We start from the raw sequence: 20,798 nt of genomic DNA on the forward strand, positions 1-20,798 counted from the left end.
TATGTGCCTACAGCCACACATACGCACATATGTACCCACACACAGACATAAATTTCTTAAGGACCCACAATGAACTTTTTTAGTAAGCAAATGTCAACATGAAGTTCACAGAGAGGCTAAATGACTTCCTGTGTGTGTTTATTTCCCTGTACTGCCCCTGAGGAAGTCTAAAAAGAACAGTTTCTACCCAACTGCTCTCAGAGTTTCAATAGGTTTTCCAAAGCTCCCTCCCCACCCCGCGCCCCAAGCAAAGGATTCCTGCTGCGAAGTTTCTAAAGATTTCACTTACAACCAGCCCCAAACAGAGGCTGAATGGACAGTAAAACCCACACCAAGCCTCTCTTTGCACCCTGTGTGGGACAAGTGGTTACTTTGTTCATTTACAAAGGCTGGGAGAAAGAGGGAGAGAGAGGCAAACTGCCCCTATGGTATAAGAAGCTTCTTTCAAATAAATCCTTTTAAAAATGGATCTAAATCATGACACTCAGAAGGAAGGAGGCTGCACAAGGAAATGGGGAGCGACTTCTAAGGTCTTCTCACACCCCATTGCCCCGGAGGAACAGAGAAAAGTTTTCTCTTCTCTGACGCATTATCTTTTGTAACATTCCTCAAAGATGAGTCTCTTGCTTGGTCTCCACAGATTCCCTTCTCTGAGGAAAACGAGGCCTTTTTGTTATTGTTATTGTTGCTTCCCTGACAGGGGGACTGTCTTTATTTTTCCAACATCGCTTCTTTCATGACTTGTAAATATAAAGCATCTGAGTGATTTGCTTGGCTTATCAGAGGCCCTTTTTATAAAACGATCATAAAACATGGTGCTTTCTGGCACTTCATTCTATTGCTATCGTCTAGTTCAAAACTTCAAAGGGTGGAATGTGATAGAACATTCTGTATGCTCTGCAGACACATTTGAGGGAGGGCTCTTGCCAGGCACTCTGGTGGGATCCCAGCCCCAACTGAAGACTATTCCTAGACCAGGGATAGGTCATCCCAGGCGACTCTTCCACTCATCACTCATATCTGATGGGACCAGGTAGTCACCAGCCCATCCTGACTCATCAGATGCTCTCCTAGACACTGGGAACTGCCACTTGGTAATGAGTAAACCTCGGTTAGGGTAAAGTAAGAAAAAGCTCTGACCACTATGAGTACGAATTATTAGAATGGCTGAGAGTACTTTGGAGACTGGAAAGAGGGTTTCTGGCATGAATGTCAATGGAGAGGAAATTTCACATTCTCTCAAGCTACTCTCACATACTTACCCAAGAAAGAAATCAGGTAAGTCAAAGTTAGGCTCTGTTCTCTCCTAGCTGTTTAACTTTGGTAAATCCCCATACCCTGAGGATACTGGGCATGGCTATGTAGTCATGTGTTACAGACAGGATTGGCTCCCAAGCATGCAATTGTTACTAGGTTTTTAAATATTTATGTCAGAATTTCTAAGGGCCTGATGGAGCAGGATGTGCCTTTTCCCCCACCTGGCAAAAGTTGGGGGCTAACGGTAGATGTAGCCATATTGGCTGGTGGTAAAAAATAGCCCTCTAGTTCTGCATCTTTGTTACCTTACCCTCTCTGAACGGGAGTGGACAGCCACTAGATGAGCTGCCAGACTGGCATCACTGCCTGTAACCTAGACCAGCACAGTGGCCAAACTCAATGTGCCTTCCAAAGTGGAAGAGTTTTGGTAAAAATGCAGAGTGAAAGGAATTGCAGCTAAAGGCAAAAGAATGAATAAACGGTTATGCAAAGAGGGAAATCTGATGTTACATTAACACTGTGAAAGAGGCTGAAAGCAAGAGATGGTATTGTCTCAGCTCAATTATAACAGATGCCTGAACTGGCAGAGACAGGTATTTGCTGAGACCACTCCTGCTTTCTTGGAACCTGACAAGATCAAATGGAAGCCTGCAATCCTGAGTGCCTTGCCCAGGGAGACATTCTTCATATAATGTGATGGTGAACTGGACTAATTATTAATTGCTAAATGTGATTCTAACCACAGGCCAGTATCTTTTGAGCTATATGTCATTTGCTGTGAGGGGTCTGTGGCCAGAAACCAGGGATATGAAACAATGGAAAACATATTCATTGGTTTCTGTCTCTGGTTTCGAGCACAGAACTCATAAAGTCCTTGTAATTTCATAAATGAAAAGAGTACTAGGAGCATCTTTTGTTCTAATATTTGGTCTTGGATCCTAGTTCCTGAGACAGAACTCCTAAATCCCTTGGGAATTCCTGGGTGGTGACTAGATTTTATGTTCTAAGGGAGCAACTCTTGGAAGGCCCCTGGATGGGTATTGGTCACCAGAAAGACCATGATTAGAAGTTTGGAACTTTCAGCCCCAACCCCATTCTCCAGAGAAAGGAATGGGTAGAAATGGAGTTAATGAGTTTCAGGCCACTGTGGCGAAGTGTCCATAAAATCCTGAAAGTGAGGAGTTTGAGTGGTGGAGCTTCAGGTTGGTGAACACATAGAGGTACTGGCAGAGTGCACGGAAGCTCTGCAAGCCCTCCCCCATACTCTGCCCTACATGTTTCTGCCATCTGGATGTTAATCTGTAATCACTTATCATATCATTTTATTTTTAAAAAATTGGTAATGTAGTAAGTACACTGTTTTTCTGAGTTCTGTGGGCTTCTCTAGCAAATTAATCAAACTTGAGGAGTGGGTCATGAGAAGCTTTAATTTACAGCCATTTGCTCAGAAGCATAGGTGATAGCCTAAACTTGTGACTGGCATCTCAAGAGTGTGTGTGTTTGTGTGTGTGTGTGTGTGGTGTGGGGTCAGGGGCAGCCGTGGGGGTGGGGTGGCAGGCTTGGGGGATCTGATGCTATCTTCAGGTGACAGTGTCAGAATTGAGTTACATTGTGGGACACCCAGCTCATGTCACAGAATTGCTTTCTTTGTGAAAAACCTTTGAACGTTTGGTGACCAGAAGTATCAGAAGTAATGTGCTTTGTGTGAGTAGTAAAGGACATTCACAGGACAAGTATGTTTTTCCTACTCACTCTTCCTATGCCTCAGTTTCCCCTTCTTTAACCTTGGATGGATAACAGAACCTACCTCATAAGATGGACATTGGGATTAAATAAATTAATGAAATATTCAGTGCAGTATCATATATTCATCATATATTATACTGATTATTATTGAATTAAAATGTTACTACTTATTTTTTATTTTTAAATAATACAAACTTACAATTTTAAGGACTAGAGTTTATGAAAGCCTTCTTTCTTCCCTCCCTCCCTTCCTTTTTGCCTTCTTCTCTTTCTTCCTAAATGGAAAAAAAAAAATCAACCTAGCAAAGGCTAATTTCTTTATATCTGAGTAATTGATTCTAATACTTATTTTTCTTTTCCACACTAAAAGTCACTTTACAGCTAATTCCTGGCTCAGTGCACATTCAATGAGCCCAACCACACTATTGCTTCTGTGTGAGCGTGTTGGAAGTTAAAGTCACATAGAACATCCCTGGGGGACAGTCCCACAGCCCCAGAGTGACTGAGACGGGAATGGGCTGATTCCCCAAAATGAAATTAGCCTATAAAAATGACAATAAGATAAATGGAAAACGATTCTTACAAGTCTTTTAATAGCTTAACGTCAAGAGGTAAGCTAGTTCATCTGTTTTAAGAGGAATTTCAATGCTAGACCATGAGTGATGTTAGGGCAGGAGTTAATAATCTTCTTATCTCTATCATGTCTAGCACTCTGCAGATGTTCCACATGAATCATCCATCCACTCACTCATTAGACACTTATTTAATGAAGGCCTACAATGGGCCAAGTATTGTGTAAAGGCTGGGACTACAACCATCAGAAAGAAATTAATAGAGATGAATAATTAGCAAGGGAGACAAACATTTGCATAAACACATAAATAGTGAGCCAATTGTTTTAATGGGGAAGTAGGTAGTAAAATGGGAATACACAGCAAAGGCCCCTACCATAATGTGGCAGCAGAGGAGGAAGTTGCAAGGACTGTGTATACTGCTGGGTATAAACTGGAAGAAGTGATATTTACAATAGGATCTGGAAGAGGGGCACCTGGGTGGCTCAGTTGGTTGAGCATCTGACTCTTGGTTTAGCTCAGGTCATGATCTCAGGGTCCTGGGAAGCAGCCCCTTGGGGAGGGGGGGGGGGCTCCATCTCAGCAGGGAGTCCGCTTGAGATCCTCTCTCCCTCTGCCCCTTCCCACAGTTATGCATGCCCACACTTTCTCTCTCTCTCCCTCTCTTTCTCAAATAAATATATCTTTCAAATAGTATCTGAAAGACAGAGAAGTGTTCCAAAATGAAGAAAAGATGAAGGTACTGAAAGAATGGCCCCAACTATGTGAAGGTTCGGGGACAAGAGATAGTAGGGTTAATATGGGAAATTCAGTGGTCCAGAGTTAAAAGAAAGTGCAGTGTGGCCTAAGGCTGTTCTAGGGAAAGGCTCTAGGAACTGGAAAAGGAAAAAATTAATTAATTAATTGATTGATTAATTTTAAAAATTGATTAATTTTTGAAAAGTTCTGGAAAGATAGGGAGGGCACAAGTACAGAAGGATTTTAGGAGTTTTTATCCAAGGGCAAAGGGTAACTAAGATGGGTCAATGATGGGATTTGCATCTAAGAGCAAATTGCCTAGAAGTCCCTAGAAAATAGACAGGGGCAGGGTCAGATCAAAGGTGGGGTTTGATTAGGAAGGGCATTCAGCAGGTGCAGAATAGAGGTGATAGTACCCTGAATCACTTTATAGATTTGGGATATATTTAGTAGAGGCTGTCATTAGGACTTTTGGAAATGAGGAATAGGCAGAAAGGTGTGAACAATCACAAGTGATTCCCAGGAGATAGATGACATAGTCATCAGTTCATTTAAGGAGCAAACAAAGGTGATCATCATCAGGAAGTAGGGTGGTGTCCCAGCTAATCCTCAAAGATAATAAACTCGATTTTGAACCTATTGATGTTGATGTGTCTACAATGTTGAGAACCATGGGTCTAGGGTTCATCAGAAAGCTCTGGGCTAGAGAATTGGAAACCTATCAGTAACTACAACTATGCAAATGAACTGAGTTGAGAAGGCAGAAAGCTTAAGGCTATCACCAAAGTTATTAGTATAAGCTTCTGATCATGAGCTAATTCAATTAGGCCCAGTATCTAAAAAATTAACTCCCATCGGCCAAAGATGTAAGGAGTGGCTTATTAGTGGAAAGTTCTATAAGATTACTGCTTCCATGCTGCAAAGTATGGCAAAGTACCAGGAGTGGTTTGCCCTTGGCATCAAGCTCATTCTATTAATACCACTTACTGAGTTTTTCATTTTAAAGCAAACAATGCACTCCATGAAAATCATCCCAGACTGAAAAAACAAAACAAATTTGGACTAGGTGTCAGAGTATTAAGGCTAGAGTCACAAATGAATCTTAGTTGTTTTTTTTTGTTTGTTTGTTTGTTTTTGGTTATTTATTTCTTGAGAGAGAGAGAGAGCATGTGCATGTGCCCACAAGGTGGTTTAGGGAGAGGCAAAGAGAGAATCTCAAGTAGCTCCAGGCCTAGTTCTGAGCCCAAGGCAGGGCTCTATCTCACAACCCTGAGATCCTGACCTGAACTGAAATCAAGAGTTTGATGCTTAACTGACTGAGCTACCCAGGTGCCCCTGTTTTTGTTATTTTAAATGGTAATCATTACTCAAGTACTGTCCTACCCATCACATAACTTTGGTTATTCTACCCCCTCAATGCAGCCTCACCAAGATAGACTGCCAGAACTTATGCATCCTTAATATTGCTACAGTTTATACTGTAGGATGTTATCATGTATTTGCTACAAACTATTTCATCAGTTAATTAAATAATAGGTATTTATGGTTAACATGTGCAAGACACTGTGCCGAGTCCTACAGAAGTCATGAAGAAGTGACAGATTGTCATTCCGAGTAAATTTTCCAACATTTGAATGTATCAATAGATACTCAGTAAATGTTTATTGGAAGAACTGGCCCTACTCACCTCTTGTTATCAAAATTATTTTCAAATGTTCCACTGAAATATGAGCTAGTCTGTTAAGTCTTACCCAATCTGTAGTCCTTTAGTGGATATTAATTGTTCTTTCACCTTTATTATCACATCATTTTGGAATTTATACCATGTTTGTGTATGTGTGACAGGTATATCTAAATTTAAAAGTGTTAGGGGTGCCTGAGTGGCTTAGTCGGTTAAGCATCCAATTCTTGATTTCATCTCAGGATCTCAGAGTTGTGAGATCAAGCCCCCAGTTGGGTTCCATGCTGGACACGGAGCCTACTTGGGATCATCTCTCTCCCTCTCCCAATGCCCTTCTCCTCTCTCTCTCCCTCTCTCTCTCTCTCTCTCTCTCACACACACACACACACACACACACACACAAATAAATATTTAAAGTGTTAGAATATGTGTTTATGCATACATTTATAGCTTTATACTATCTTACACACCCTACATATATATGTGTGCGCACACATATTCCAGTCTTTTAGATCAGGGGTTGGCAAGCTTTTTTTCTGTAAAAGGTCAGATAATAAATCTTTTAGTCTTTGTGGGCCATAAAATTTTGGTAGCAATTATTAAACTCTGGCATTGTAAGGTGAAAGCATCCATAGATGGTCTGTAAAAGAATGGGTATGACTGAGTGACAATAAAACTTCATTTGCGAAAATAAGAAGGGAACTAGATTTGGCTTGATATAGTTTGCTGAACCCTGTTCTACACTCTCAACTTTTTTTTTTAATCTTTGTACATTCCCCAACAACTAGCATAATGTTATGAAAATAAGCACTGAAAGGAAAGGCTTTGAATCAATTTATATATTTCTTTATATGCTGATAGAAAACAACAGTTTTGGAATGCGTAGGAAGGAAAAGTTCACCAACATAGTGAATGTGTTAAATAGTGGTATTGATGAGATTGATAGGAAGAAGAGATATGTGTTTAGGTAGAAAGATTAATGTAACTACCAGTATTTTCTTCCAAATACCTATGGAATATCAAGTTGGAAATATCTTACAGAAACACAGATGAACAGTGCTAAGTATGAAGTTAGAGAATTGCAGGCTAGAGAAGCATATTTTTGACCATGCACCAAGACAGAAGCAAAATAGCTAAAATTATTTTAAAAGATGGTGTATCTGAAGACCCAGATAAAGAAATAAATAATAAGTAAAGACAATTGGAAGGCTAAGAACAAAAACCTGGGGTCACCTATAGGGAAAAGTCTGTTTACAAGTATGGGACAGCAACGGATTCAATTATTCACCCCCAAAATAAAAATTCAAAATTTTGAAGCCCTAATCCCCAATTTGATCACATTTGGATATGAGGCCTTTGGGAGGTAATTAGGTAGATGAGATCATGAGGTGGGCCCTCATGATGGGATTAGCATCTTTATAAGAAGAGACACCAGAGAGCTCACTTCCTCTCTCTCTCTCTCTTCTGGACACAGCAAGGCAACCATCCGAAAGCCAGAAAGAGAGGCCTCCCCAGGGAACTGAACTGACTCATATCTTGATTTTATACTTCCCAAACTCCAAGACTGGAAAATAAACTTCCTGTTTTTTCAAGTCACTCAGTCCATGATACTTTGTCATGGCAGCCTGAGCAGACTAATGCAGAGATGGAGGAAAAAACTGGTTAGTTAATGCTAACTAGAAAAGTCCTCTTTAAGGGAATATCATCAACGAAGTATAATTATCATTTACAAAGTTTCTGCAACCATATCTCACTCTACAGTCCTAAACAAAGAATCAGACCTTTCTAAGTTTCTTTGTTTCTTTTTCTCCAGTGCTGCCACTAATCCAGTTAACTCTAAACATAACACTGGCAAATATGGGAAATGTGCTTTAAAGGGTTTGGGTATACACATGCAAATTCATATACCTAATACATACATAATATACTGTATATGTGCACACAGATATTTATATTTTTTATTATAAAATAGGCATAATTCACCCAGAGCTGTGCATAATGGCAGTTTTCTTCATCTCTTCTCTTCCTTTAGATATTATCTAGTGAGAGTGTGCTCAATAGTCAAAATAGCTTCCAAAGAAGTGAACGGGCTCTTGGAAGAGTATCAGGGAAAGAGTCAAGTAAGCTTGCAGAGAAGCACAGTTTACTTGATGTGTATGTGTGTATCACATATACATACCATGTACATACACACAGAGTGAATGAGAGAGAGACCCAGAGAGAACAGCCTTATGATTACCCAGCACTTTGTGCATATTATTTAATTCATCACCACAACAATTATGTGCGAAGTCCTCGCTGAAGAATTTGGGGCTGGAGCAAGTAAATGGCAAAACTAAGTTTCAAAAATAAATATCTCCAACCCCAAAGCACATGTTCTTCATCATCTTTGCTACATTGCCCTCTACTCAATGGATACATCTTAGAAGCAGAAGTAAATCAGAAGGGTCCACCCCCAAACAAAATAGTTGAAATAAATGAGAATGAGAGATAAAAGAAAATTTATGGGAAAGGTCCCTGGAGAGTCATGTTTCTCTTTGAGGATTTCCTGTGTGGGAGAACAAGCTGCTGTCCATGATGCAACAGGGATGACACTGAACAGCCTGTTGAGGGGCCATTGTTTTCTAAGAATTCTTTTGGCCTCTCAGTGATCCATTTTTCTTCCTGATCTCCATGATTTCTACTGACATAATGAGGAAAGGAATCTGGCCCGAAGGTCATTCTCTCTGCAAGCACACTAATGGCCAGAGGAAGGCAAGTCAATGAAAGGCTGCTTCTAGAATATCTGCCTCAAGGTTGCAGATATTAACACTATTAACAGGAGGGAAGCTTGGAGCTTAAATGAGGAGCTTTAGCAGTAGTAAACTGCTTCAGAAATAAATTAGCTATTGTTTGGATGTTGGAATAAGACCAAGAGAGGAGTTTCAGTGATGCCTTCGTCACTGCGCATGTAGCAGATGGTGTCTCCATCAGCAAAGAGGGGATTTAGCAGAAAAGAAGCTCAAAGACAGAGAAGAACTGTTAGGTCTTGGAGCCGCTCTGAGACATCCAAGTAAGTGTCCGAGAAATGTCTGGAAATTCAGCACATTACTTCCAAAATTGCTGTGGTGAGTCGGAAAGATGGATGGGGATTATCTGTATCTCCATAGTCAGAAACTGCCAGCATTGCAAAATGGCTAGCACATTACACCTCAGTAACCCTTTCAGGCAGAAGCCTTGATTTGCTGAGTTGATTTTGAAGATTTTTCTTTTTTTCTTTGTCTCTGGGATGTCTAAGTAGATACAGCAGATTGGGTTTGGCAGTCATAAAAGGAAACATATGCGGCCCGATTAAAGAAGCTAATCTCACATTTCCTGTCACATCGGAAGTCTCAACTTTGTAGGATCAAATCCATAAATTAATATTATATATATATAATATATATTATATATATATAATATATATATATATTCTGTAAATCATGGTTAAAATTAGGCAAGGCATTCACATTGTTTAAGTTGCAACTCAAAGTCATCTTTTCTTTTTTAAAAGATTTTATTTATTCATGAGAGACACAGAGAGAGAGGCAGAGGACGTAGGCAGAGGGAGAAGCAGGCTCCCTGCAAGGAAGCCAGATACAGGACTCCATCTCAGGACCCTGGGATCATGACCTGAGCTGAAGGCAGATGGTCAACCACTGAGCCACTCAGGCATCCCTAAAAGTCCTCTTTACATTAAGTGGTATATTTCTAGTCTAACTGAAACTATCACTATGTGAGTATTGCAGTGTGTGTGTGTGTGTGTGTGTGTGTGTGTGTGTATCCAGATATTTTTATTCCCTCTAGATGCTTCACACAGAAAAAGATACAATTTTTGTTAATACTTTTTAAATGTTGAACTTCTATACTTGTTTATTCCTTACCCGCCCCCCCATCTCTATTCCCACCAGCAACTGTAAACTCAGCCATTCCAATCCATCAACTAGTATTCAGGTTTAGTGTTCACATGTTTTTCTAAATGTGTTTCAAGTTCATATTATTTTTTTCAAAATCAGAATTTTAAGTTATGATTTTACACAAAGAAACAACACTTTGGAGTAATTACCACAGTTGTTATGATGGCTTTTAAGGTCCTACCTAGACCTGAACCTCCCCCGCTGATCTCTCCTCCCACTCTTCCCTGCTAATCACCCTGTCCCTTACTGGTCTCCCTGGTGTCTCCTAACACACACTCAGCATACGCTCCCTAGAGACTTGGCACTTGCTAGCCCTTCATTCTGGAAAATACCTCTGCCCCTCCCTCCCCACAAATCTCATAGCTGTGTTTAAATGCCATTTGCCAGAGAGGCTACCTCATGAATGAGGATGAGTTAGGTGAATCCTAATAAAATGGCACCGTGTTCACCTCACTCCTGAACTATATATATCCCCTTATTCTGTGTGGTAAGCAGAATTCTAAGATGGTCTTCAAGATCCAAACTCTTAGTTTACCTGCCTTGCAAAATCCCCAGAACTTTGAGAATGGATTTTATTTCCCTGATCAGGCTATGTTCTATGGCACAGTCATTTTTACCAAAGGAAGATTATCTGGGTAGGCCTGATCTAATCACATAAGTCTTTTAAATCTGGGTCTACAGATCCTAGATAGAGGAAGTCAGAGCTTCATAGCAGCAGAGAGGGTCTCCTGTTGAATAGGCAACTGCCATGTTGTGAACAGGACCACTTGGCAGGAAATGGTAGGTGGCTTCTAGGAGCTGAGGACAGCTTAGATTAAAACAGGGATCTTAGTCCTATAGATGGAAGGAGCTGAATTCATTAAAAAATCCGAATGGGTTTGGAAGAAGACCCCACAGCTTAAATGTAATAGCACCCCTGGAAGACATCTTGATTTCAGCCATGTGAGATGCTGAGCAGAGAAGCCAGGTATGCCATGTTAGATTTCTGACCAACAGAAACTATGATATAAATTTGTCTTATTTCAAGATGCTAGGTTAGTGGTGATCTGCTGCATAGAAATAGAGAACAAATACTACCATTTTATCTTCTCCAATGCATTGATCTCTAACACATATTTTATATTTACTTTTTTTTTCTTTATCTATTCTCTGTCTTCCCTCACTAGAATAGAAGCCCCCATGAAGCCAGGGACTTTTATCAGTTTTGTTCACTATGGCATCACTACCTCCTAAAATAGTGTCCACAACATAATGGGCTCTTTCTGAATTTGTTGACTGAATGAAGTAAACTTTGTATTTGAAGAGGGTGGATGCTTGCTTCCAAAAAAAGGCAAAGCAGAACCTGCTGTTTGATGACACTCAGAAAAAGTGGAAGGGCCCTTTCCCAGGAGATTGGCTATTGTCTCATTGTACACTTCGGCATCCTCCCATCCCCTCACCTCCCACTGTCCTAGGAAATAAGCTGAAGTGAACCCTTCTTCCCAGTGAGGCTTGCCTATATTTCTAAAGCACGTACCAGGAAGTAAATGCAGCATCCACTGAAGGACTCATAGGAAATCTCAAGAACAAAAACAAACTCCCAACCAAAATGCAAATCAAAACTTGAGAGGATACTACTTCATACCCATTAGGATAATTCCTATAAAAAAAAACAAACAAAAAGAGAAAATAACAAGTGTTGATGAGGATATAAAGAGACTGAAAGGCTTGTACATTGTTGGTAGGAGTGGAATATGGTACAGTACTGTGAAAAATAGTATGGTGGTGACTCAAAATATTAAAAATAGAATCACCATATGATCCAGCAATTCCACATTTGGGTACATACTCAAAATAATTGAAATCAGGGTCTTAAAGAAATATATGCACATCCATGTTCATAGCTGCATTATTCATAATAGCTAAAATGTAGAAGCAGCCCAAGCATCTACCAACAGATGAGCAAATAGGCAACACTTGGTTTATACATAAATGAAATATTAGGGCACCTGGGTGGCTCAGTGACTGAATGTCTGCCTTGGGCTCAGGTCATGATCCCAGGGTTCTGGGATTGAGTCCCGTATCAAGCTCCCCACAGGGAGCCTACTTCTGTCTCTGTCTATGTCTCTGCCTCTCTCTGTGTCTCTCATGCATAAATAAATAAACTATATTTTTTAAAAATAAATGAAATAATATTCAGCCTTAAAAAGTAAGAGAAGTCTGATACATGCAACATGTATGTACAATGATGACATGATGGCAAAAGAAATAAGCTAATCACAATAATGAATATACTTAATACCACTGAACTATACACTTAAAGATGGTTAAAATGGTAAATGTTACATGTTTTTTGCCACAATTATAAAGGAAAGAAAAAAAGCTCCATAAAGCACTAAATGTTTTTGAAAAACCAGCAGCTAGAATGATGGTTAAAAAAAAAAAAAAAAAAAGAACAACAACAACAACAACAACAAAAAACAGAAGAATATATACCCAGGGAACCAGTGCAGATAAGGATTTCAAGACTAAAACCAATGAAAGAAGAAGATATATTTCATATATATCAGGGAATAATCCACTCCAAAGATGAAACCTTAAAAACCTTAAGCATACAATATAACTAATTGATTTTTTAAAAGCAAAAAGAAGATGCAAGGAAAAGTAGTCAAAAGTACAGCTAGCACGAAAATTTAATTTGCCCCTCTCTCTTACAGATCAAACAGGTAAAAAACAAATTTCAATGCTCTAGAGGATTTAAATATAATAAGAAACTAGACTAACAAACATATATATACACATATCTATAATACTTTGTGCTCCCAAACTAGAATATACATTTTCTCATAAGTCATAAAATTGACTAAAATGGACTATGTCTTAACACAACAAAAAGAAGAGACCTTATAAATCATTCCCAGTGACCACAAGGCAAAGAAAGTGGAAAACACAAAAAGATCTTATCCTTCTCCTCCAAAAATCAAGGAAATGAAATTTTTTTTAAAAAAGAAAGAATTAATGAAATAAAAACTGTGGATCACATACCCGATAAAAGGTAGAATGTAATGAAATTGAAAATCGGTAAAATTAAGAAGGAAAAACAAATTTTTGAAATCAACATCTTTCAAAAAGAGAAGGCAGGAAGAAATCAACTTGACAAAAACAAAACAAAACAAAAAGATCCAAAGCATATAGAAGTTAACTTTAGGCAGGAAAAAGGGACAAATAACTATAGATACAGAGGATTATTTGAATAGGAAATAAAAGGAAGGTAAGAAAAGGAAGAAAAAAAAAAAAGAAAAGCAAGAAAAGAAAAAAAAAAAAAGAACATGTTTCACTTTAAGCCAATATATTAAACAGACAATATCTTTGAGAAATATATAATTATGTATACTATTACTGATTCACAAAGGAAAATGAAAGGAAGATAATCTTTACCTTTAACTGTGTCACTAGATCCAAAGAGACTTAAGTGTGAGTTCTGTCAAACTTTTAGTAAATGTATCATTGATCTCACACACATATAATTATATTATAGGTATATATAATCCTACAAAAGATAGAAGAAAAAAGAAAACTACCCAGAACATTATACAGGTTGGTTGGATAGGTAGCCGAAATTTAACTCACTTACAAACATAAGTTCAAAATTATTAAATTAAATATTATTAACAAATCAATCCTGCTATGTTCTTTACTCATAGAGAAACCGGAGTACAAATTGGTCATATGACTTCCCTAGGGTCACACAGATGGTAAGTAGCAGTAGATAGATTGTGAGAGGTAGATCAGTTATTCTGAAACCCCTATTTAGATAGAACATAAAGAACATAGCAGGACAATTTATCTTTTTTGTGAAGAATATTAAAATAGGATTATATTTGACCACTGAAACATACACATACATATCCAAAACATGATGGATTAAAGAACTAAATTTTGCATGTGAACACCTAAACTTAAAAAAAAAAAAAAGTTGAAGAATTAGCCTCTCTCCTTCCAAGGTAAGAACAATCCTTGGTGTGGCCTGTTAGCACTCAGCCTCCACGACTCTAAAAATTCTTTTTGAGTTCTGGTCCAAAATAGTGATAAAGAAGCCTCCTGAATTTACTTCCTGCCATGGAAACACCAAATCTGCAGCTACCCACAGAGCAATTCTCTCTGAGAGAAACTAGTGAGTGACTCCTACACATTGGACTAAGGTCAAAATACCTACAATTAGAGTCTCAGCCCATCCTCAACTACTGGGAGCTACTAAGAACAAAGAAGGGGACTTGAACAATCACTTAGTCTAGTTTGGTATGTGAAACAGATATTGCCATATGCCACTGGGAAGAGTATAAAATGTTACATCCATTTCAGAGCGCAGTTTGGCAGTTTAAATTAAAATTAAAATATTTTATATTCTATGGCATTAATTCGTTTTCACTATATTTCCACAAGAGAAACAAATCCACAAATGAACAGGAAGCATGTACAATAATTCTGACTGTAGAACTATTTTTAATGGCAAAGATTAGATATCATCTAAATGTTAATGAACATGGAAAATTAAATAATAACATTCTACAGCAGACTGTGTTAGCTGCCCATCCATCAGCCAACCCTTTCTTTTTCCTTATAACCAGAAGAGTTTTATTTGCAGTGATATGTGAAGTCTGAATGACAGATCATTACAAATCTAAGCTGTGATAACCATCCAGCTCCCCTGTGCTGGATCCTCATGTTCCCATCCTCTCTTGCAGCTGGTCTGAAGTGACCCAGCACTAGTGAGTAAAGTGCTGATCCGAAGTGACCCAGCACTAGTAAGTAAGATGTAGTGGGACATATGCTGAGGTTACAGGGCTTCCCGATAAAAGGAAAGCTATTTTCCCCTAGTCCTTTACTCTTACTCTTTTAATTGCAATATGAACAGATGCGTAGACAGAGGTAGGCAAAAAGCATAAGGAAAAAGTCTATGTGTGGGGATGGTCAAGAAAGATAAAAGGAACGTGGGTCCCTGGATAGTATTCCTGAACTATCAATCCATTCCTAGAAATACCTACCTTCAGTTTTCTTATAAGTGAAGAAACAGATGTCTAAGATTGTCAAAGCTGCAGATAGAGGAGGTCTGGTCATTCTCAGTCAGGGGTCTCCATTAAACTTATTATGGAATACTATGCAATACTTTCAAAAGGGGATCATATAAATCTGTATTTATTTATATACGAATTGTTAATAGCACGCTATAAATGTATTATATATATATAATACATATAATTATATATATTATATATATATACACACACATACATCTAATTGTACATGTTATGAAAAAACTTACAAGTATATGTATACCTACATATCTGTATCTACGTAAATGCTTAGAAGAAATCTTTTTTTTTAAATTTACTTAAAGATTTTATTTATTTATTCATGAGAGACACAGAGAGACAGACAGGGACACAGACAGAGGGAGAAGCAGGGTCCCTGAGGAGAGCCTGATGGGGGACTTGATCCCAGGAGTCCGGGATAACAACCTGAGCCAAAGGCAGATGCTCAACCACTGAGCAACCCAGACATTCCTTAGAAAAAGATCTTGAAAGCATACACACCAAAGTGATAACTTCTACTAGTGGTATCTGGGGAGGTGGACCAAGCTGGAGATGAAGGTACATGTGAGGATCTAGTTGCTGTAATTCTTGTACAACTAAAAGTAAATAAAGAGGAAAATGAAATAAAGTACTTTAAAATAAAAATAGTAAAGAGGTTAAATAGGCATTTTATTGATTTCAAACTCCTATCAAAGTGCAGCAAATGGTCATAAACTTGAAATGTCATGGATGCAAAGTGTTTCTAGTATCTATTCACATTTAAAGCCTATGGGAAGTGTTGGATATATATGGTATATTCATATATCTTCAAATGTCCTATAAATAATAGATTTATTTGTGGTAAACAAACAAAGATATTGAAATGCATATCCTAACCATTTAGAGATATATGTGAAACAGATGCTTCCACAACACTAAAGGATTTCTTTCTCTACAGATGTTGCCGTGGAAGATCTTCTGTTGTCCTCTTGTGTGGCAAGTACATTGTGAAAGAGAATTACAGCTTTGCTTTAATCCATAAAAACTCTCCCACAAATGGTAATCCACAATATTTTCCAGAATCTACCACCATAGGATAGCAGATGGTGATGGTACAAATTGCAGAAAATTGTTAAGACATCATATGTTGAATACATTACAACATTTATTTATAAGATATATAATGGAGCTAGACAGACATTAGTAGATAGATAAGAGAAAAATACACGCTCAAAATGAGGTTGAAATGAGATAGAAAGCCAACCAGCATGATACATCAGCAAAACCAGGCCATGGCTTTGTGAAAATACAGGAAACTTTAATTTATAAAGAATGTAGGAAGGTTCTTTCTCAAAATTTGTACCTCAGTGTGGAAGGCTGGATATTAATGTAACATTCACCGTTTATTTCTTGTGTGCCAGAGACTGTACTGGGCACTTGGAATTAAAAAAATGAAAAGGTCCACCCTTCTCTCTTATAGAATTACCATCTAGTTGTTGCACCTAATAACACCAGGGTGTGATGAACAGAATTTAAACAAATAAGCAAGGTAGACAAAGTGGCCTAGGTTGGGAACAACTGACTCTGTTGGGGAAAGGAGGGGACAAAGTAAGAAATGCTATAGGCTTAGGTGAATGCGTGGGGAGCAATCAGGGGTATGTAGAAAACAGAGAAACCAGGCTTTCCAAATTCACAAAGAAAAGGGAGCCATAAGGATCTGAGGCTTTAAGTGGCTGGAGCCAAACTTGAAGAGCTGGTAATGCTAATGAAAAGTACCCAGCCTGTGTCCTCAGACACAGGGAAGCAACTTGTGTGGCACAGTTGGCTGTACATTTTGGAAAATATTCTTTGGCTTGGGTGGAGTAGAAAGATGGAAGAGGGGCAAGCTGGGAGAGCCCAGTCAAGAAGCTGCTGTAATAGTCAAAGAAGCAATAGATTAAGGCCTTAGTTCATGCACCCATTAGGTATCAAAAATATGTGGTGAATACAATAGTCAGAAGGATATGTCTAGCATATGCATTTCAAAATAAGGAAAGGAGAGAAGAGAGATCAGGAAGGAGAAAAGAGGCAGAAAAAGGAGAAAAGAGCCCAGCTGTAGTATAGCAATGCCAATGTCAACAAAGGGTTGAATTTAGGATTGCCAAAAATCCCATTTTTTTTTCCTCAGTACACACCATCTTTTTGTCCTGGTTTCCATATGTTCTTTTCAGAATTCTTTTCCTTAATGACTCTCCTGGAAACATCTCCTCTCTCCTTGCTTAGCAGCCTGGTTTCTAAATGCATGGCCCTCTTCAGATTCTCAGTGACCCATTTCTTCTAAAAACAAAATTAGTCATTCTTGATTATATGATGCACTTTATTTTTCCCAAATATTTTATGTGTTCCTGTTGCCTTCCTAATTAATGACATGCTTCCTAGAAGTCAGGGAGCTCTAATAATTTGTAGGAATTTCAGTACCAAGCAAAGCGTTGACCCCAAAGAAGCATCTTTGGGCAAATTTAAGAGCCATAAGGGACCTAAAATCATCTTATAAAAAATCTCTTGGGCCATAAATGAGGAAACACTCAGAAAGATTAAGAGTTACTTACTAGACAAAGGACTAGAATTAAAAACCTTGGGAGTTGATTTGATTAAGCAGGTTTTGAGAGCCTATTACCTACTAGGGCATTTTTCTAGTATTTCTATATCAAAGGACAAAAGGAAATCATCTGGATTTTCAAGCCAGATCATTCTCCTAATAAGCTGCTCATTTGGTTGGAAAGGTAAGCAGGTAAACAGGTAAAATCTGTAGCAGAGACTCCTAGTCCATTGAGCAAGCCTGACCCCCTGGGTTATGCTGAGATCCACAGAGAAGATTGCTAATGGAAGATGTAAGAGATATTGTACCTGAAAACTCCATCTCTTTCCTAAAGACTGAGAGAAGACATGCTAGATGTACCCAATAAAGGAATGGATTCTGAACATCTTATAAAAGTGGTCACGCCCCAGCTCATGGAAAGTTCCAAACTAAAGAAAACAAAGAGGGCACTGTGAATCCTAAAACACTCAAAGGATATATACTCTCTCTCTCTCTCTTGAAAGCAACAGTTAAACTAATTGCAAAGAACTTCGAGTCTTGCACTCAAATTAAATATTCATAGAACTCCATTTATGTGCTGCATTTAGAAGTTAAGAGACTTTAAAAACCCTTCTGCATTCCCAGTAGTCAGCTAATCCATTAGAAATGTGATACCCACTCTAACCCAGAGTAACAGAGTGCCAGCCCAGGCGGCCAGCTGAGCTTGGACGCTTTCTCAAGAGCTGCAGGCAGGGGCTTGAGGATGCTAAGTCATTCTGGCAGTAAATCTCTGGCCCTTCTCACCAGTGAGGTTTATCACCAGGCAGTTAAGTAAAAGAGAGGGCTATGCTAAGGGGAATAATGTGAAGGGAGGAGGGAAGTGTTTCATGGTGACAAAGACATTATTTTCTTATTGGGTAATGACAACTGATTCATATGTGGCCTGGGGGAATAAAAAAGATCTAGTGCTCAAGGAATTTAAATATTTCTTTAAGCTGAACTTGCTTATAAATGTGTTTACACTAAGATGGCTGGCTGCTGTAGAGACAGGTGGCTTCTTTCCCATATTATCCACTATGCATTTTGTTGGACTAGGCATTAGTAAAGTGCCGGGCTGTGGGCCACATTTAGCCTGCCATCTGTTTTTGTAAATAAAGGTTTATTGGAACACGTCATGTCTGTTTACAGATTATTGAGTATATTAGGGAGTAGCTGCAGCAGAGATGGTATGGCCCACACAGCCAAAAAGAGTCCCCATTTGACCCTTTATAGACAAAATTGTTGATCCTTGCTTTAGAAAGATAACATTGTTAAAAACAAAGTTAATTTTTTTACTTGAATTAAGCTACATGTGGCTTCACTCTACTTGAATATATTAATTAAACACACACACACATACATATATAGCGTTAAGGAGCTGAAGTGGATAATTTGAAATGGAAGAAAATTCGGGACTCAGTGAAGTGAAATTTTTTACAGTCTACTTCATCTGAAAAGGCACAAATGGAAGAAAGTTTTTAAGCATTACAATGCAACCATTACTGAGTAATAGTGTTTTTGATCCCGTCTCCTTGAATTTCCTGCCATTTGTTAGGTTTTCTGAACCTACTGGTAGAAATCACATTTTACTCTCATGATCCTTCCCACCCACAGGGGGTGGGGAAGAACAATTCTTGGTGACAAAAGAAATTGCTTGGGTGAAATCTGTTATAGACCAGATGGGCTGGAAAGCTTGATGGAAACAATCCTTCATAACCTCTCTCTATCCTCTGAATGCTTTCTTATTTACTCAGAGTAAGCCTTCCATGGTACATAAGAAATGCATATGTTGCCTCATTTATTATTTACCTGACATGTTGTTAGCAACTAAAGTTGGAAACCAGCTCAGAATATGATTTCTAAAGAAAAGATCAGGCAAGGGGACCAGCATGGTGACTAGGTACATAATTTTTCCTGGAGTTTTTCCAACTCCTATCTCTTTGGAGATAAGATCAGGTAGAAATAAATAAATAAATAGGAACACTGAGGTTCTCTGTATATATGGCTATTTTCTTGCATGCCAGAATGAAAGATGACTGGGCAAGCCAAACACATTCTTTCCTGGCACCAAAAAGAAAAAAAAAAAAACTGTTCAAGGGAATAAAATGGCATTTGTTCCTTTGCACTTCTGGAAGACTAACTTTTTAGATAATCTGACAAGAGCCACCTTGGTCACCTCTTGGGCAGTAGGGATGTGACTTTTTATAAACAGTAATCTTATTTAACCTGACCCCACTTTCTTAAATCACAAACAGATATCATGCATTCCATTGATCTTAGGATCGTGCATCACATTTCTAAGGCTGGTTCAATTTGCCCTTTGCTTGGTTCCTAACATATGTGAGGACACAATGGTTCCAAAAATGAATAAGACATCTACCCTACCCTTAATAAGTTAATAGTTTAGTAGAGGAAAAGACATTTCAATATGCTAAATATATTCAACAGATCATTTCAATATATTGAACATAATTTTCTTAGATCATTTCAGAATGATATATTAAGATCTAAGGAAAGGTTTATAAATTGTAATTCTGTCTTTAATAATTTCCTCCCTCACTAGGAAGCAAGTGCACAAAATACATGACTTAAAGGTATGCATCAAAATAATGCTTTTGTGCTATTCTTTGTTCTCTCCCTGAACAAGACCAAAAGCTCTAATGCAAAGAGGAATAAATATTCACTGGTGCCTCCTAAACGCAACTCTCAAAAAAAAAAAGACAACCCTTCATTGACTTCTTATACCTAAAGGACAGGGATTATGAGTTGAGCATCCTTATAGTTCCCATAGCATTTTACATGGCATTAAGTCAACAAAAAGAGATGCCCAAGGTCTCAGAATGGACAAAGGATAAAATATGGGTGTGCTTCTCAAAACCTGTGACTTTTCACCGTATCATCCTCAGGGTCAGTCCTGATGATTTAGGACTGCAAATTGCAAGTGATGAGTGCTGTACTCCCTCACATCGGATCACTCCTACCCAGAGAACCAGCTATGCTTGGTTCTGTCCAGCTTTCTCTGCAAGAGAAGAAACTTTCCACGCTGCTGCCATCCAAGCCTGCAAAGAAGCTAGAGCTTCTCACCACCCACCATTCCAATGTCTGGCATCATCGGGGGCAGTAGACCCTGGTTTCTTGTGACTTTACTCATTAAAGCTTCATGTTCTCTCTTCTTTTGTTTTGTTTTGTTTTGTTTTGTTTTACTAGATTGCACTGTAAGAC

The 20,798-nt window shown here is 38.4% G+C and overlaps 1 protein-coding gene across 18 annotated transcripts in view; it reads right to left on the reverse strand.

The window, feature by feature from the left end:
• Positions 1 to 20,798, reverse strand: part of RBMS3 (RNA binding motif single stranded interacting protein 3) — a 1,287,947-nt gene that overhangs the window by 785,682 nt on the left and 481,467 nt on the right. The window contains exon 3 of one of the 18 annotated variants that reach the window (XM_049099712.1): positions 3,203 to 3,278. The exons of the other annotated variants lie outside the window; for them this stretch is intronic. The gene's annotated coding sequence lies outside the window, so the exon portion shown is untranslated. The remainder of the gene's footprint in view (positions 1 to 3,202; positions 3,279 to 20,798) is intronic. 18 annotated transcript variants of the gene reach the window in all.

This window comes from Canis lupus, chromosome 23 (genome assembly GCF_003254725.2).
Source record: "Canis lupus dingo isolate Sandy chromosome 23, ASM325472v2, whole genome shotgun sequence".
NCBI classification, from domain to species: domain Eukaryota; kingdom Metazoa; phylum Chordata; class Mammalia; order Carnivora; family Canidae; genus Canis; species Canis lupus.